The 20,271-nt window shown below is 43.1% G+C and overlaps 1 non-coding gene across 1 annotated transcript; it reads right to left on the reverse strand.

The window, feature by feature from the left end:
* Positions 1-17,738: 17,738 nt before the first annotated feature.
* Trnas-cga (transfer RNA serine (anticodon CGA)) lies at positions 17,739-17,813 on the reverse strand. Its single transcript has one exon. It is a non-coding gene; the product is annotated as a tRNA-Ser (tRNA).
* Between the last annotated feature and the right edge of the window lie 2,458 nt (positions 17,814-20,271).

Here is a 20,271-nt window from a genome sequence, read left to right on the forward strand (position 1 = left end):
GCAGTTCCTATTAGTCAATATTTATATAACAGAACGGCTTCGACGAGTACAGTATGAAAATATTATATTCAACAAACTAAGAACTGTGAGAGTTTTGCATTACTCACGTAACTAATTTTGTCTTTTTTCGTAAGCAAAGTGATAATTTGTACTTACTGCTGATTGTGGCGAATTTACAGCGCGGAGTTCAATGCGAGACGCCTATAACAGTTTCCACAACGAAACTTTGCCTCGAAACCTGGCAGAAAATTCAAAGAGATTCTGGTCGTATGTGAAGTATGTTACCGGCAAGAAACAATCAACGCCTTCTCTGTGCGATAACAATGGAGATACTACCGAAAAACCCTGTGCCAGGCACTTAAATGTGATTTTCAGAGTATTCATGTAGATGTAGATGTATAGAATGGAGCAAAATGTCCGTGGTGGTATACCCACAGCTAAAGCCAACTGGTTCCTTTGCCTGATTAAAATCCAACGGTTTTTCTTTGTGGTTGGCGATATTTTTTTGCACTATAGAGAGAGGCTGAGAGAAGTAGAAGAAGAGCATCAAAGCAGAATGCCTTGCCTCTTTTCGTTGTCTTGAAAATTGGACACCTTTTTATATGCAAATTGGAGTCCAAATTGGGTCAGCCGGAATCCCGGAGATTGTGGAAACGCACGTTTATTCTCAGTTGCAATATGACAACAGCGACTGCGTAGGCGATTTCTTGCTTTCCTTCCATCTAGACACCTGTAGATATCCCATTGGATGTACTAGATATAGGTTAAGATGATTTCTGTTTGCAGTACTAGTCGCAGAACAGCAAGGGCAGTCCAACAGAAGACTCGTTCCTACCCCCAACTGCTTTGCATCGGCCTCTGGTGTCGGACTGCGGAACGGGGAGACGGGTTTTGCAGATAGCTGCGCGTTGTATTCTATCGGCTCCTTGGAGAGGCTGTCAGCCACGGGCACTCTGCAACATTTTTCTCCTAAAAACGTCTGCGAAACGTTTCCATAGTGGAAACAAAATGTGGTTTTTTGAGCCATTTTTATAAGAGTTCTAGGGAAGACAGCGATGTCCAAAGCTTTCTAAAAGTCCTGGGAATGACAGTCAAACGCGTCGGTCGTATGGTTGGAATGGAGCCCAGAATTTTTCCCTTCTCTCTTCTCGTTTTATGTTTCCACCCTAGAAAGCAGCGCACAAAAAGCGTTAAATATGAGACATCTCGATTGGTTGGAGTATTGTGACATAAAACTTTTAGCTTCGGAAAAAGAAGTTCCACTAGACTCGGTTGGGACGGCCGCATTTTTCTTACTGTGGTGGGAACACACCGGAGTTTTTTCATTGGTGGAGAAAAGCGTTATTTTATGATTGGCAATTACTGCTTGAGACACGGGAAAGCTCCGCAGAACCGATGCGCTTTGGATTTTTCCGCCACTTGTGTTTTTACCCTGAGTAGAGCGACTTCAGGCTCTGCATGTGGAGGCGACATTTCGTCTTCTGTTAGCAGCATAGTCACTTCGCGCCTTATCGTCGGCAGACATACACTACTGGGACCTGGGACGCTCTGCGGTCACGACGCTCCGGGCAGAGGCTTCGCCAGACAACCCCTGGCTCCCACGAGGTGAGATTTATGCACAGCGCAAGTGGGGTAGGTCGCGATGAATTTAATAATCTCAATAATTTCATAGTCACACCAACAGCTTTACTTGCATTCCAAGCACGCATACAGTCGCTGTGGTCGTGACACGCGCTTGAGTAACTTAAAATTTAATATGTTACAGAACTCTCCTTTCTGAACTTTGCGAACTAAAAGTCACTTAAATTTAAATCTTGTTTTGTGTTCCTCGTTATTGTCGTTCCATCTGGAGTAAATTTTACTCAGTTACTTGGATATGCTTTTAACGAGACCAGCTTCTGCTAATAAACTCGAGAATTTATCGTATCCTTGAATTTAATTTCATAGCTAGTCGTCCCTGTGTATAATTAAGCGAACTATGTGATTACTCCTACACATTGATCCATTGCTGCACCAAATATCAGCGTTCATTAACTCTGTTGCGCACAGATTAATTGGCGTGGCTCATTTGGGGAGAGATCTAGACAGATAACTAACTAGCATCATTTCCAACCGTTTTTAGTAGCGAGGGGGGATTTCGAAAACAACGGCAACGTTGTTAGTTTCAGAAAATCTTGCTTCGTAGATCTTCAGTAAATCGTGTGCATCCTCCTTTTATATTATATTCTTCGACATACAGACATTTCTATTGATACAACTTCATCTATAAGAGCCTTTCCATTCTTTATTTTTCGAACTGCGCTGCAGACATCTGGAACTACTTCCGCCATTTCATTGTTTTCGTTACTAAGCATCATGATTTTTTTTCCAGTCTGATAGTTTGATGTGGTCCCTCACGTTTTTCTTTCCCGAAAAGTATTTTTCTGTACATACCAACCTCTGTCTTCCGCTTAAATTTTTCCCCTTCTCAGACGTCCCCCCCTCCCCCCCTTGCGACCATGGAAGCTATTCCATGACGATCTATAGTCCTGTTTCTCCTTATAGTAAATAATTTCCTCACACTCCGCCACTAGCAGCACCCCACCTAATCTTCAGCACTGTTCCGTAACTACACACCAGGAAAACTTCGACTACGTTGTTTTCTGGTTCCTGTTCTTGAGCTAAACAAAAAGTTCTGAATAAATCACAACATACTTCCCACATGATGCTTGTGTGATGTCACATTTCCAGACCTGATCACGCATACCGTACACGTCCTCGCTCAATCATAAACGATCTGCCTTCTATTCAGTACTTAACAAGGATTTCCTAACTGCTACGTCGACACACAGGTTAACATATGCAGCAAATTTATGCCTTGAATATTTCCTTACAAGAAGTATCTTTTTCCGCAAACAGTTGCTACGTTCATGCCACAGGGCGTATCCTGAATACGATGTAGTGCCAGTGGAATTACACTGCTAGTCGTTAAAAATGAAACACATGTCAGAATGGCAAAACTCGATTTTTTAATTCTTTTTAATTCTTGTCACGATGGGCGTGGGTATTAACCGACATGGCATATTTAGTTTAAGAAGCGGCCAAGTGCCCTTTCTTTCACTTCTCCGTTCCAGAGTGGTAATGTAAACTGACATTGAAGAACAAACGAGAAATGTCTTAAGTATGTGATTAATTTGTAGGCGATCTGCAGATACACCATCTGTAAATAGCCCTAACGTGGGTGGATACAGACATGAACAAAGCTCCGATGACGGATGCAAATACATCATTTCGTGTTGCTTCAACACTGCGCCAAACACCGTCAATGGCGAGTGGTGCCATGAAAATCTCTGTGGATAGTGACCGTATGGTCCAGTGGGTCAAATACACTAACTGATGAAATGTATCCAGACACCCCTATGTAATACGAAATCACCTCTAGATGTCATGAGAAACAGATCCTCCAGTATAAAAGGAGGCACGTGCTGCGGCGTTGTCAGTGCAAAAGCAGTAACAGCACAACGAGTCAATCAGGAGAACTCAGTGAATTCGAACGTGTAGATCAGGCAGTAAATAACAAATCTAACAGAGATATTTCACCCATTCTGCTGTGAGCGGTTCTAGGCGCGTCAGTCCGGTACCGCGCTGGTGCTACGGTCGCAGGTTCGAATCCTGCCTCGGGCATGGATATGTGTGATGTCCTTAGGTTAGTTAGGTTTAAATAGTTCTAAGTCTAGGGGACTGATGACCTCAGATGATAAGTCCCATAGTGCTTAGAGCCATTTGAGCCATTCTGCTGCGACTCGAAAAAGTTCGGCACGTGAACTGAGAAGTTTGTTCAAGTTTTATTTCGGGCGCTGCGACGGAATAGAAGCCCGATGGGCTAATCATGTAAGCCACTGAGCAGCACTGCTAACATGATGTCAAACGTTCCAGCCGGGCGGGTTTGTGACACCACCCACGGGCCAATCAAATAGAACAACTAACTATTGAATACGGTGTGACCAAGAATGAATAAGAGCTGGTAACTCGGAGTCCTAGCATGCTGCTGAAAGCTCACACGTTGTAAATACGACAGCGCGTAGCAACCCGTGCTTGATGCGGAGCCTTGGAGTGAGCTAGGAAAAGCTGATGGGACGAGTGAATGAGTAGTACAGAACAGATCCAGTCGTCCGTGTCCAGAGAGACTACGTCAGAAGTCAAAAGTGTAGCAGTGTGTAAGTAATCGAGTCTAGAGGCTCAGGGCTTGAGTCGTGTCACTATTCTGTTTGTGTCTTGAATTAGAGAGAATGATGGTCTGTTATGTTTGAGAGAAACTAACACTTTGGTGATGAAGATCTGAAGACTGCCCACTGATTCACTTCTCAAGCTCTGGCCCAAGACAGTGCACCAGGTTCTGGACTTGGAAACTTCACCTATGCGAAAAGCTGGTGGTCGCCCAGTCTCCACCTTTTACGGGCCATAGAATGACAGACTGCTAGCTGCCCACAGTCTAAGTGGGTGGCGTGCTCTCTCGCGATTTCCTGGCCATTTAAACTCTTTGGCAACCTTCCTGTCCGGCCCCTGGTGGGGGACAGGGCCATTGCCGCTCGGCATCAAATATCCAACGTCGGCTGTCGTATCCAAGCGCACGATGTGGAGACCACGAATAAGCGTCTGGGTGCATAGCCGGCCAAACACCGGAGGCTCTGAGCTGGCCATGTCCGTTTCTTCGCCTGTTCCCGGGCCAGGTGGCGCTGCGGCAGCAGTTACCCACGATCCAGAGCAGCGGACGTCACGGACGCCGTCGGCATCACCGCATTTCGCAACTGGCTGCGCTTGTTGGGCGACATATACGCCGTCTCGTGGTAGATTGCTGCTGGAAATAAATAATTGTTCAAAAATGGTTCAAATAGCTCTAATCACTATGAGACTTAACATCTGAGGTTTTCAGTCCCCTAGACTTAGAACTACGTAAGCCTAACTAACCTAAAGACATCACACTCAACCATGCCTGTGGCAGGATTCGGACCTCCGTCCATAGCAACAGTGTTGTTCTGAACTGAAGCGCCTAGAATCGCTCGGCCACAGAGGCCGTCAAACAATTGTTAATCCTACCATTGTGCGCCCAGGTGTAAATCAGCCTTCTCACGCGCTACTCCTCTCACCCCTCCTGATACATTGCACCGCTGAATAAGTTGGATCGCTAAACTTCTAGAACTATCCAAATCGACTGTTGATGATATGACTGTGAAGTGGACTGAAAAGGAACAACCATAGCTGAACGAAGACTGGGTGGTCGTATACTGATGGACAGGAAGCGTTAAGCATCGCCGAGTGTGGTTTTAAAAAGTCGCATGAAATCAGCGGAAGTAATCACGCTTGAGATTCAAAGTGGTGGCAGAATTCCACATAGCACAATAACTGGGCATAGTGACTTAAAATGAATGCGGAACCACGGTCGAACAAGTCCTCAAAAGTCATACATTTCTGTAGTTCGTGCTAAGCGACGCTCGAGGCGGTGTAAGAAGCGACACTACCAGACGGTGAATGCCTGAAAGCAAGTGATCTGTAATGATGTATTGCACGGCAATCGGTGGAAAGTGTTTGGGTTTGTCGAATGCGTGTAGAACGTTACCTGCCTTCCTGTGTATGGCCAATAGCGAAGTACAGGAGAAATGGTGGCCGGCTGGAGTGGCCGAGCGGTTTTAGGCGCTTCAGTCTTGAACCGCGCGACCGCTACGGTCCCAGGTTGGAATCCTGCCTAGGGCATGGATTTGTATGATGTCGTTAGGTTAGTTAGATTTAAGTAGTTGTAAGTTCTATGGGACTGATGACCTCAGAAGTTAAGTCCCATAGTGCTCAGAGCCATTTGAACCATTTGAGAAATGGTGTTACCGCTTGGGCCTGTTTCCCTTGTTTACGGTATGGCCATTTTACTGTGATTAGGAAAATACTAAATTCAAAAGAATGTGAACACATTTTAGAGCTTTCTGTACTGCAAGTTCGGACTCGATATTGTATGAGCATGACAATGCACAGTATCATACACCAATGCCTGTAAGCCAATTGTTTGTAGACAGCAACATTTCTGAAATGGAGTGGCCGGTCCAGAGTCCTGATATGAGCCAATGGAACAGATTTGGAATTAGGTAGAACGGTGACCTCAGCCTGCATCATTGCCTGCTGACGTGCTGCTGACATAGTTGCTAAGGATTTCAAACCTCTTGATGAATGGAAAGGTCGGTGGGAAGCAGTGGCAGATGTGCGCCTGCATAACATCTTTTCAGGTGCTAAATTTCCAAGTGGATTCGACCTACCACGTGAGACCTGGACTTCTCTCAACAGAATCCGTACCGGCCATGGCCGATACAGGAATGCTCTAAGTGGAAGAAGCTGCCTAATCCAGCCTGTGACTGTGGGGCTCCATACCAGACTGTTCACCACAATGTCAGTGAATGCAGGATTCGAGCCCATCACGGTGCTGAAGAGGACTTCCTGCTAGCAACTCCAGATTCAGTGCGCTGGATTGAAGGACTGGATATTCAGTTGTAAATACAAACTTACGTTTCTTGTGTGCCAGTATGTACATGTCTATACGTAAATTAATTTTATGATGTATCTCTATTAGCCATACGCTAAATAAATGAATAATCATTGCCTTATCTTGTTCCAGGATCTTGAGGAAGGATGGTTTGTCATTTCTCCACCCTCATTCAGGCACCTCAATGAAGGGTCCCCATCAGATCCCGTGCCGTTAAAAAGGGGAATGGTGCACACAACCCATACTAATGTCCAGTAATACGGGTCCAGATACTTTTGGTCGGACTGTGGATATGTACAACGTACTGGAAAAGGATACAGTCAGCAGCCTCTGTGTTACGTAGTACGGACATCAAAGTCTTCTGTAATTTTTTGGAAGGTAACGCTGTTGAGATCACGTATGTAGAGCATAGACACCTCCCGTAACACGTCGGAAACAAAACATTTCGTGTCCAAATCACCAGTTATGGGAACCATAGGTAACTGGCTTGTCTAGCGAATGGCACTCCGCATCAGCACGATGGGAACTGGGCTGGTGATGACGAATCCAAACAGCACCGCTAGGTCTTCTCAGAGCATCTGAAACAACATTATGTCCGTCCCGATACCGTACGTCTAAAAGACAGCGCGGTGCCACACCTCATCCCAGTCTTGTCTTGCTGCAAACATGCATATTTCCTGACTCAAGTTACATGTTGTGATTGTAAGATTCTGCACGGCCGAGCGTGCAATGCGTCCGTCCTTTTGGTCGGTAGTTGCCTCTGGGATAGCGCAAGGCACCCATCGACTCCGTATTTGCGAAACGATCGTCATAGCCCGACCCATACGAGCAGAACGGTAAACAGCAAGCTAGATGCACCACGGTCCTGTCGCTGTCATATTTCGGCAAGTGTTGGTAGACGTTTTTCCTACTTACATGATACACAACAAGATGTTCTTACGAACAAACAATATTCAAGAACGATATCTAAATGAGAAAACCGCTGCGCAATATTTCCTCATACGCAGGATATAGATGGAATTAGTCCTACATACTCCGGCCTCTGTGGCCGAGCGGTTCTAGGAGCTTCAGTCTGGAACCGCACGACCGCTACGGTCGCAGTTTCGAATCCTGCCTCTGGCATGGATGTGTGTGAGGTCCTTAGGTTAGTGAGGTTTAAGTAATTCTGTTCTAGGGGACTGATTATCTCCGACGTTAAGTCCCTTAGTACTCAGAGCCATTTGAACTCCTACATACTTCTGCAGCTGTGATGATGTGCTCATTATCTGTGCACGCAACCATGTAATATACTTCATACCAATTTGACGTGTGTCGCATGCCGTTTTCAAGCAGTTGCAGGTTTAGTGGCCATAAGTTTACACGATGTTTAAAATGAATCGCAGTTGTGTAAAGGATATCTAGACGAACAAATTGACACTGGATACATGTAGCCTGTTAAGTCAGAAATTACCTCAAATTTTCCTACAAAAAAAACCTGAGCTGCAGTGCAATGGCGTCGCGCGAGATTTTCACTATCCTTTCGCTCTCTTCGTGTTAACTGTTAATGCTAGAGAAGAAATGAATAGGACCTATTTTCTAGGAAATTTAATTTAAATTAATTTTGTACTGCGATACGTTTTCGCAAGCAGCTGCGGTTTTTGAATTATTAAAGCAATACCTACAAAAGTGACCTTCAAACTCACCCGACCGTACGTTGGTCATAGCACTCACTCCTACCAATATACAAAAATTAACGACTGCGCGAATCACTTCCCACATTCGACGAATAAGGGTTCCATACCTGAGTCGGTAAAAACGTGGGACCACTTTGTTGTCCGTGTGTCTACCTGTCTGTTTGTCCATCCGACTGTTAACAATCCTTTTTGTCAGGAAGGAGTGGACGTATGACGTTGAAATTTATGTCATGCACTTGAATCTATGGTACTTCGCTGGTGTAAAAAATTTAAGCTTCTACATTAGTACAGACAAAAGAGATGGACTTTATCTCACTTATTTTAATAATCGTAAACCCATTCATCAAAACCTATAGAGAACTTCCCGTTAATCTAGAATCATGAAGTAAGGTTTTACTGTACAGGTAAAGGAAAAATCGGCAAATAGTTAATTTGCAATTATATCACACGCAAAATTTTTTTGTCGCGTTATCCGATTGCTTTCACTCCGTCTGTTACGGCACCCTTTCTCAGGAACAGGTAGATGTATTAAGTTGAATTTCTGTCACATACTGAGGTATACGGTCTGCACAAAATTGAAGCTTCTACGTCAATGCTATCAGAGGATATGGCCATTTGTGTCACATATTTTCATACCTTGCCACTACCGATATCGATAAAAAAAAAACTTCACCCGAATAGGCTATGAAGGCCGAAAGGTACTGACTAGCCGCCGTATCACGCTCAGTTCATAGGCAACAGGCTATAATCGAAATTCTCGTTTCCCAGAACGGATGAACAGTATGTATGCAGAGTTAACTTTGTACAAAAACTTCAATGCACAAGTCCTTCTTACACTTATTCGGAATTTATCGTTTCTCGTTGACTGCGCCTTTACATTTTATAAAACTGATGTTTGGGTAAAACTAAACCACAATTTTGAGAATTTTAACAGCAAAAAATAAATTGTTCTGTATTTTTAATGGTTAACTTACATCGAATTGTAAATGTCGTTACTTTTTGCGTTATGTTTAAAAATTCTTTTTTTTCCTATCTTTGCACATATAGACAAGTGTGAGAGGTGGCACGCCACTCTCTCACATTACTGGCAGTGTCAGTCAGATTAACGTTCATTTCTTAGGTCATGACCTTGGTGTTTCCCAGTACCACATTTGCTATGTGTGATTTATGGCTTTTTTTACAGTAGGAAAATGTAGACAGAATGTGTAATCTCTAGAGAACTTATATCCAAGGGGCTGTAGTGGAGGCAAACGAGAACAGGGAGAGAGAGATGGGTTGAGGGGCAATAAATTCTGAGTGCAGCGACCAGCCTACGTGAGTGATTCTGGGAAACAGCAGTCAGTGGATTGCATCTGCAGAGGGACTTCTGGCACTCTCTTCCCTCGGCTTATGATTGGACAGGACGCCACGGCTTCGCAAAATGTTTCAAATGGTTCAAATGGCTCTGAGCAGTACGAGACTTAACATCTGAGGTCATCAGTCCCCTAGAACTTAGAACTACTTAAACCTAACTAACCTAAAGATATCACACACATCGATGCCCGAGGGAGGATTAGAACCCGCGACCGTAGCGATAGAGCAGTTCCAGACAGAAGCTCCTAGAACCTCTCGGCCACACTGGCCAGCCATGTAACCGTAAATTTTTATACATTGGTAGGAGGGAGATCTGTCACCAACATACTAAAAATCAACCCGATAGAGGATAAGTGTGGGAACGAGGTTGGGGATGAAGCTACTTTTGTACGTTTTTCTTGAACAATTCAAAACAGTGGGGCCTCTAACGAAAACGTATCCAAGTACAAAATTACACTACGCTAAATTACTTACAAATAAAGTCCTATTCATTTGTTGTAAAGGATTAATAGTTTGCGCGAACAGAGAGAGAATACCGAAAAACTAGTGTGAGTTCATGCGCTATAGCTTGGGTGATTTTTGTTGGCCAGTTTGAGACAGTTTCCGAAATTGATAGATCAGAAGTGTTTTCTTCAATAATTCAAAAACGTTCGGCCAATAACGAAACCGCATCCAAGTACAAAATAACACTACGCTAAATTATTTACAAATAACGTTCTATTCATTTCTTGTAAAGGATTAATAGTTTGCGCGAACATAGAGAGAATACTGAAAAACTAGCCTGAGCTCATGCGCTGTAGCTTGAGTGGTTTTTGTTGGCCAGTTTGAGACAGTTTCATAACTTGATAGATCGCAAGGGTCCCACATCAAATTGTTCTTCCCGACTTCCTCTACAGAACTGGGATACATTGTAAACAGTTATCGCTTGTCCCCCCCCCCTCCCCCCCACGCTCTCCCACTGTATTTCTGACAGTGATGTCAGTAGCACAACTCATTACCTACCCATATATGAAGAGTTGAGTGACTTACCAGTTGTAACAGGTCTTTCGACGTCATTCGGCAGCGAACAATCAGCTGCGGGCATTCACGTTAAAGGTAATCTCTATGGTCACTGACCTCGCCAGGGGACAGTGTTGGCTGCGAGGCTGCGAGGATCGTAAAAACGCCAGCAGCCTGAAAGAGAGTCGCTGGGCTCCTCCCACGGTCGCAGCCGTTAAGAGTGGCCGCCTCGTAATGGCGGATCAAGTGGTCCTGTGTGTCCACGGCAGAGGACTGCCGGCGAGGACGCGAATAAAAGGAAGCCCCTGCGGCACTGACGTCCCTCCAGTAAGTAACGCGCTGAGCACCGGCCAGAGAATACAAGGTCGCCTCATAAAAGCCCCGCTGCACCTTCAGGCCCATTTTTATTTCCTCTCCAACCACCGACACAATCCGTCCGTCTTAGACTGTTACTGCTTCTAGTGTACCGACCAAGGTCGTTTGCCTCTCCCTTATTCTCTCACATCTGCGCTTCTCGGAAAAGTAATACCGTCTAACGTCATATTTCTTCACCTTCACAGTGACTACTAGAACCCAATGATAGTGATGTCTCCCGTTTCTGTAGTATTTTCTGTTGTGTTGCCATTAGAGCCAACACCGTGTTACTAGAGAAGGCGGAAATGCACGCGTTTTAGCTGCCGCAGGCTGGCGCGAGGATAGGAGAACTATACTGACGTGAGGTCAGGAACATGATAAGGAATTAGAATTCAGAAAGCGGATGTAATAAGTTTGATACTTAACTTTAATCCATTAATGATGAATATCGCTCTTGACGGTACATGAGTCACAATATTATCTGTTCAGAAGACATAGTAACTGAATATGGCGCCTTGCTATGTCGGAGCAAATGGCTTAGCTGAAGACTAGGCTAAACTGCCGTCTCTGCAATTGAGAGCGTCTGTAGGCAGTGAACCATCGCTAGCAAAATCGGCTGTACAACTGGGGCGAGTGCTAGGGAGTCACTCTAGACTAGACCTGCCGTGTGGCGGCGCTCGGTCTCCAATCACTGATAATGGCGACACGCGGGTCCGACGTATACTAACGGACCGCGGCCGATTTAAAGGCTACCACCTAGCAAGTGTGGTGTCTGGCGGGGACACCACATTCTCCATCCAATATTATACACTTTCTTACATGAACTATGGGAATGGGTCAGACATTACAATTCGCCAAGCAATACGTGAAATGAGGTGCAATTTCGAACACAGTACTATCACTCGCATCATTTCTAGTCATGCTGGTATTCTCATTGCGTTTGATAGAGTCAGTTTATTGTATCCGGCGGAAGAAAGTATTCTCGCTTCCCACGCCCGGGTTCGATTCCCGGCGGGGTCAGGGATTTTCCCTGCCTTGTGATGACTGGGTGTTGTGTGATGTCCTTTGGTTAGTTAGGTTTAAGTAGCTCTAAGTTCTAGGGGACTGATGACCATAGATGTTAAATCCCACAGTGCTCAGAGCCATTTGAACCATTTGAAGAAAGTATTTTTTCATCCTAGATGTGATGGGCTACGTTAAAGGCATGTGACTTTCGCATGACAGCAGGTGTTTTCAGAACCTATTGGAAATCTGAAATTCCAGCGAGAAAGGGCTGTTAGTGGGAGTAGAAAATGGCACATCGGAAATCTATATTCAGCTCCTGAAGATGGACGAAGAAGAAAGCCTTCTAAAAACCATGAGAATAAAAAATGAGAAACATTTTCTAAGGCCAAATTCCATAAACCACATTTGTGGAAAGAGACTGAATAAGCTGTGTGATACAATAGAAGAAAGTGACGAGAAGGAATAGAAGTGATAAATATTAAGTAAGAAAAATGTGTGGCCCAGGACAATAGGAGTCGATATAAATAATAATCTAGACGAAAGTTATGAGCACAGAGAAGAGGAAGAGACAGCAGCAGAAAGCACAAAAGTGAAGGAATTAGAACATGCAATGAAAAATAGAAAAGTACTGGGCAGCTAACACAGCCTAATTAAATACCCATCTCCCACACTGAAATCCACATTTTTCAACTATATTAACAAAAGCTGGACAAATAAGAGAAGTGCAAAGGAGTGGTAATTAGCTACAATAACACCCATATACAAGAAAGTACACAAAATTAATAGTGAAAACTAAAATATTCTTTAAAGTAGTATCACAGTCTGACAGTAATTCTTGAAAAAGTTCTGCTACAAGACCTATTTCAGCAAAGGTAGACCATGCACAGACAATACATCCGTCATTGAACAAAACATTGAGAATCACAGGAATTTCAGTAGAGAAGCACGTGTACCATTCAGAGACAATGTTAAAGCTTTCAGTAAAGTAAGTAAGGAAAAGCTATTGGTGATAAGGAGCAAAAGAGGAATCGTCACTGCAGCAAACAGAAAATCTAAAACTAGGACAAGTTTCGTAGTAAGGCAAGAATGCAGAAATTCCCTGATTCTTTTAGTATATATTTTAAGTACATGTTGAAATCGATAAGGAAATCAAGTTTTATATTTATGCTCCAACGAAAGTAATTATTCTATGTCATTAGTCATTTCTGACGATCAAATTACGATTGCAGTTGCCTGTAGAACACTCCAAACAGCTGTTCATTCATAACATCTAATTTATGTAATCTGTTACTATCTTCAAAGAAAACAAAACATCGTCAGAGCCCAGAATCCAATTCCGAACAAAAAAACAACAAATGATCAGGGAGTAGAGCTTCAATTTATTAGGAAATGGTGTCTCATTCATGAAAACAATGGACATAGAAAAGAATGAAAGTAGACAGATTTAACATTAACGGAACAATCGGTAGAACCCTCAGAAGTAAAGTAAAAAAGGAAACTCTGCTGAAGTTAAACGATGTAAGTACCGACCATGCGTTTGCTAGCATGGATATGATGGTCAGGTCCTACTTCCTCTTTGTGCTGCTCTTTTCTTAAGTCTGTAGTTTTTGTTTACGAAATAAGCCGAAAACAGTATGGTACTTTAGAGTATAGTCTAGCCGTGTACCCATTTTGCGTGTACTACCACACAAGGGTATTTTGACCCCTTCTTTGATCATTTTCGCGATTTTAGTAACTTTGTCGATCTAGCTGCATAACGGTCACGCTCCTTTTAATCTTAACACGCTTCTCATTGCTGTAAATGTTGTTTCACGTAGAACTAACGCTTTTGGGTGATTGGCAATATTAACACAAACGGAACTGTTGCAACTTTTCTACAGTATTTGCCAGATCATAATGATGTTACGAAAGTATGGGATAATAAAAGTGATGGTATTGTTAAAACCGTTTGAGGTTTAGGTTTTGACGAGATTTTAGATAAAGCTTTAGATTTAGATGCAGTTGTTGAAAGAGTTTTGACAGAATGTGCGCCAGTGAATCTCCAAATCAGTTTATCTGAAACTGTAGAGAATTGTGAAAAAGAAGGGGTAAATGACTGCTTACTTGAGAAATCAATTATTTTCTTGAAAGGAAGAAACTTCTTGAAAAAAGACAACACAACGAAGCTTGTACAACGAGGTTACGAGCTATAACGTGCTGCAGCCCTGAAAGGTTACATTATGATTGTTATCCAGTGAGAACTGAGCTTTGAAGACCGAATTTTAAAGTTTTGTGTAATGCTAGTTTAAGGTTTTTGAAAGAAGTTTTGGAGAAAAAACAGGAGATAGGACTCCAATAACTTTTTTATTTACTTTTTTCTGCCGGGATGAAAAAAGTGAAGAAAATTTTTCTTTGTGGCATAATGATGATGAATAGGAAAATTTTTCCTATCAGGTCTTTCACCTTCTAAGAAACTGAAATGAGATGACTTTCATTAAGAATGTTTGGAATTGCGATACTGTGTTGAAAGACAGCAAAATTGTGTGTCTGACTTGCAATTACCATAGGACAGAAGTATCATCTGTTTTCAGAAAGCAGGAGGACGGCATTAATATCAACATCTAGTGCTCTTTTGTAGTAAAGGATTACAGTTGTAATAGGGTATTTGTGACCCACGTCGACAGACGCAGATTTGCTCGTGGGCTGCGAAGAAAGCGCAAAAGATACTTGAAACTGCTTATGAACTGTACTGTGAACTGTACAGAAAGATTCGACTTCTGGAGTATAGGAGAAATGTTGGTCAGGGATTGATGGAACTGATGAATGCAAAGCATTCTGAAAGAAATCAATATTTGCAACAAAAGGAAGAAATTAGTAGCAAAGAATGTAAATTGGGAAAGATGGGAGTGGAAAATTTGATGTACGAAGTAACAGAAATGTTCAAGATGAAGGAAGCTCATAATCTTTATTTTGTGGAGTATTTCTATGCTGTAATGTAAATAAAAACATTTTTGCTGAGCTCCAGTTAGTAACTGTGTATTTACCTTCCTAACGTTCACTGATTTGTAGCCTCAGTGCATTCTAATACATTGGATTCGCTACTCCAGGAAGTTGCTGTACTGGAGGACCAGATGGCACACAAAAGTAACACCTTCGTAAAATGGTAAAAAAATAATATTAAAATCGAAAAGCTGCTGTCGTTTCACCACTATTTACTGCTGTTCTCCGTGGAAAACCTGGAAAATTTATGTGTTTCTGATAGTTCAGGCAACAAAGAGTAATACTGTAATTACTGGAAGGACCGTGTCACAAGAATGGAAGACGACAGAATACCAACAATGACGATAATTTACCATCCAGTGGACAGAAATTTAGAAAGACCGAGGCAAATAGTGGAAGGTCGACAATTTGAATCAAGAGGGCGTAACAGGCAAATGCCTAATACGTGTAGAAAGAAGCAGAAGAAGAAGAAGCTGACTGCCAGAACGGCCTGGGCGTACAATAAATTAGGGGAGCGGTTAGAGGCTTTTGGAAACTGTGGTGTCCGCCATCAGCTATTGACGAGCATACAATTCACGTTTTGTCCTCCCCCTCCCTCCCACCCCCTCCCCCCACATGGTGGATTTCTTGAGGGTGGCATTTTCTTGTGCAGGCTGTTTTGAAACTTTCTTTCATGATTTATCTATTATTTCCCTTGGTCATTTTCAAGTTACCTTTGGTAATTTCGTCACTCTAAAAATTGTAAGAATACAGTATGATATATTGCACACATCTCTGAGGAGGCAGCAAAGTGTGATGGCATCCTTAATAACGGTTTCTCAAAATCTTGGTGGTTACGGGCACAAATGTCTCAGGCATGAAGTCTGTATGTAAATATGAGAATGTTATGCAGGTCATAAATCGACCGCCCAGAAGCACCGAGACTGATTGTATTTCTGGCGTATTTGCGACATCAGAGCAATAACTACGGTGACAGCTCGAGCTAGCAACTGTAAAATACAAATTTGCCTTCGAACAGTCAGTTGTGAGCAAGTGTCGCCTGCATAACACGATCGAAACGCGAAACGCGGACAGTTATTTTCTGGAAAAAATCATCACGGATGACGAGGCCTGGTGTTATCAGTAAGAACCAACCACAAAACGGCCAAATGTAAAAGTTTCATTAAAGGTTCAACGCTTTGGCGACGTAACCGACATTCAACTAATTTACCAAGCGAGATGAACAATGCCAAAGAAGGACTTTTCTGAGAGTTTCACATGATTGCATGAACCTTATACTCCATTACGGGTACTTTATTTAGAGCACCCGAAATATTATTACTACATTCTTGACGTTCGTCTATGTTTTATTAATTCAGCCATGAAACTTTTCACTGGAGGGAGACGTACTTCACGTCTGACACAGTTGAGGCTGTAACTACCACGGTGATCAGAAACCGTTATTAAGGACTCCATGACACGTCGCTTCCTCCATACAGATATGTGGAATGTAACATATATTTTTCTGAAAGTAGTCCGCTTTATTGAGGACTGCTGTACACCATATTATTCCTCACGCTTCTGGCTACAAAGACCTATTTTCCTACATAATAGTGCTACGGCCTTACACGGCCTTACAGCGAAGGCCTAAGTGATCGTATGGTACCATTCTATTTGTCGACACTGGAGTAATGTTCATGTTGCAGCGGAGTGTTTGATTGTGATTCGTCGATCATATCAAATGCTAAGCTAACGAGATATACGGGCCCTGAAACGAACTTGGATGTCACTCTAGATGCATTGTCAGTCACATTTCGCGACTACTCGTCTCCGTAGAAGACCCAAGGGAAACCAACATCTAATTCAAAAGATACCCACTAAAGTTCTTAATTTTGAAGTGTGCTCTTGAGATCTTGCACGGATTTAGGTACGCAGTTAAGAATAATTAAAATCCTCTGAAATAATTACTTGCTGCTGGTACTCTTAAGACCTGCAGTTTCACATGCTGTAACGTACCCTCCATGGTCTGTCTTTCTTGTGGGCCTTGCATCGAATGAGAATATCCGCACATTCCAACAATGTACGAATCAAAGTTGTATGCGGCCGGCACGCATCGGATAGGATAGGTTTGTGCGAACTTGTAGCGGTGATGACAGGTGCTTCGCCCAATGTCCTACCATGCACTTATTCACCACCTATCAGAACTTCAGGAAGGAAACTTCAGGGGCCCAAATGGAAATATTCCACGACGTCCCACTACAAGTTCTGCATTTTTAAGCAGACATTTTCCTAGAAAAACAATATGTTGCATTCAAATATGGTTCAAATGGCTCTGAGCACTATGGGACTTAACATCTGAGCTCATCAGTCCCCTAGAACGTAGAACTACTTAAACCTAAGTAACCTGACATCATACACACCCATGCCCGCGGAAGGATTCAAACCTAGAACCGTAGCGGTTGCGCGGTTCCAGACTGAAGCGCCTAGAACCGCTCTGCCACACTGGCCGCATGTTGCATTACTCTTGAACACTACTCCTCTTATGATCCTATGTGCTTATAATTTTCTACAGTGACGTAAGTAAGAGAGTTAGCTTCTAAACGCACAGTAAGCCAGTAGCTGAATAATGAAGTAGCGATTATATCAAATCTAAAGTGGCCGACGTAGGAAAACCACTTCCCTGAACGAATGTACAGTGGCTATGGATGTATGTGTACGAAAGACGCTGCAGTGGAGATAATGTTCAGTAATGAGGTTCCGGAGTCGGTGGGAACACCTCAGGCTTTGGTCTAATGTATGCGGACGTGCTACTGTTAGAGTAACGTGTGTGAAGTCGGGAGTCAGTGATTCTCAGATATTAGTAAAGTTGAAACTTCCTGACAGATTAAAACTGTGTGCTGGACCGAGAATCGAACTCGGGACCTTTGCCTTTCGCGGGCAAGTGCTCTACCAACTGAGCCACCCAAGCACGACTCACGACTCGTCTTCACAGCTTCAATTCTGCCAGTCTTCGTCTCCTACCGTCCAGACTTCACAGAAGCTCTTCTGCGAACCTTGCAGAACTAGCACTCGTGGAAGAAAGGATATTGCGGAGACATGGCTTAGCCACAGCTTGTGGGATGTTTCCAGAATGAGATTTTCACTCTGCAGTGGAGTGTGGGCTGATATGAAACTTTCTGGATTAAAACTGTGTGCCGAACCGAGACTCGACCTCGGGACCTTTGTCTTTTGCGTGCAAGAGTTAGTAAAGTTGTTATTACAGGTGGAAAGCCTTGAAAGAGTTCGCAAGTGCGTTCAAGAGAGCAGCTGTGGATTTGGCTTCTCCCTTCGCCAGTTTACTAGGCGAATGCTGAAACTTAACATGGACCTTACCATTGGTGGGGAGGCTTGCGTGCCTCAGTGATACAGATAGCCGCACCGTAGGTACAACCAGAACTGAGCGGTATCTGTTAAGAGGCCAGAGAAACGTTTGTTTCCTGAAGAGGGGCGGCAGCCTTTTCAGTAGTTGCAGGGGCAACAGTTTGGATGATTGACTGATCTGGCCTTGTAACAATAACCAAAACGGCTTTGCTGTGCTGGTACTGCGAACTGCTGAAAGCAAGGGGAAACTAAGGCATGCAGCTTTACTGTATGATTAAATGATGATGGCGTCTTCTTGGGTAAAATAATCCGGAGGTAAAATAGTCCCCCATTCGGATCTCCGGGAGGGGACTACTCAAGAGGATGTAAAAAAAAAAAAAAAAGGTTCAAATGGCTCTGAGCACTATGGGACTCAACTGCTGTGGTCATTAGTCCCCTAGAACTTAGAACTACTTAAATCTAACTAACCTAAGGACATCACACACATCCATGCCCGAGGCAGGATTCGAAACTGCGACCGTAGCAGTCGCACGGTTCCGGACTGTGCGCCTAGAACCGCGAGACCACCGCGGCCGGCAAGAGGATGTCGTTATCAGTATCCTTCAAATAGGGGTAATGCAGGAGTAGGTTTAATAATGAATAGGAAAATAGAAATGCGGGTAAGCTACTACAAACAGCATAGTGAACGCATTATTGTGGCCAAGATAGATACGAAGCCCACACCTACTACAGTAGTACAAGTTTATATGCCAACTAGCTCTGCAGATGACGAAGAAATTGAAGAAATGTATGATCAAATAAAAGAAATTATTCAGATAGTGAAGGGAGATGAAAATTTAATAGTCATGGATGACTGGAAATCGGTAGTAGGAAAAGGGAAAGAAGGAAACGTAGTAGGTGATTATGGATTGGGGCAAAGAAATGAAAGAGGAAGCCACCTGGTAGAATTTTGCACAGAGCACAACTTAATCATAGCTAACACTTGGTTCCGGAATCATAAAAGAAGGTTGTATACATGGAAGAAGACTGGAGATACTAAAAGCTATCAGATAGATTCTACAATGGTAAGACATTTCCAGGGGCAGATGTGGACTCTGACCACAATCTATTGGTTATGCCCTTTAGATTAAAACTGAAGAAACTGCAAATAGGTGGGAATTTAAGGAGATGGGAGAGCATAAAGGAGCAATTGACAGGAATGGGGGAAAGAAATACAGTAGAAGAAGAATGGGTAGCTTTGAGGGATGAAGTAGTGAAGGCAGCAGAGGATCAAGTAGGTAAAAAGACGAGGGATAGTAGTAATCCTCGGGTAACAGAAAAAACATTGAATTTAATTGATGAAAGGAGAAAATATAAAAATGCAGTAAATGAAGCAGGCAAAAAGGAATACAAACGTCTCAAAAATGAGATCGACAGGAAGTGCAAAATGGCTAAGCAGGGATGGCTGGAGGACAAAAATAAGTATATAGAGACATATATAACTAGGGGTACGATAGATACTGCCAACAGGAAAATTAAAGAGACCTTTGAAGATAGGAGAACCACTTGTATAAACATCAAGAGCTGAGATGGGAACCCAGTTCTAAGCAACGAAGGGAAAGCAGAAAGGTGGAAGGAGTATATAGTGGGTCTATACAAGGGCGATGTATTTGAGGACAATATTATGGAAATGGAAGAGGATGTAGATGAAGACGAAATGGGAGATACGATACTGCGTGTAGAGTTTGACAGAGCACTAAAAGACCTGAGTCGAAACAAGGCCCCCGGAGTAGACAACATTCCAGTAGAACTACTGACGGCCTTGGGAGAGCCAGTCCTGACAAAACCCTACCATCTGGTGAGCAAGATGTATGAGACACGCGAAATACCCTCAGACTTCTAGAAGAATATAATAATTCCAATCCCAAAGAAAGCAAGTGTTGACAGATGTGAAAATTACCGAACTATCAGTTTAATAAGTCACAGCTGCAAAATACTAACGCGAATTCTTTACAGACGAATGGAAAAACTAGTAGAAGCCGACCTCGGGGAAGATCAGTTTGGATTCCGTAGAAATGTTGGAACACG

This window comes from Schistocerca gregaria, chromosome 8 (assembly GCF_023897955.1).
Source record: "Schistocerca gregaria isolate iqSchGreg1 chromosome 8, iqSchGreg1.2, whole genome shotgun sequence".
In the NCBI taxonomy this organism is placed as follows: Eukaryota; Metazoa; Arthropoda; class Insecta; order Orthoptera; family Acrididae; genus Schistocerca; species Schistocerca gregaria.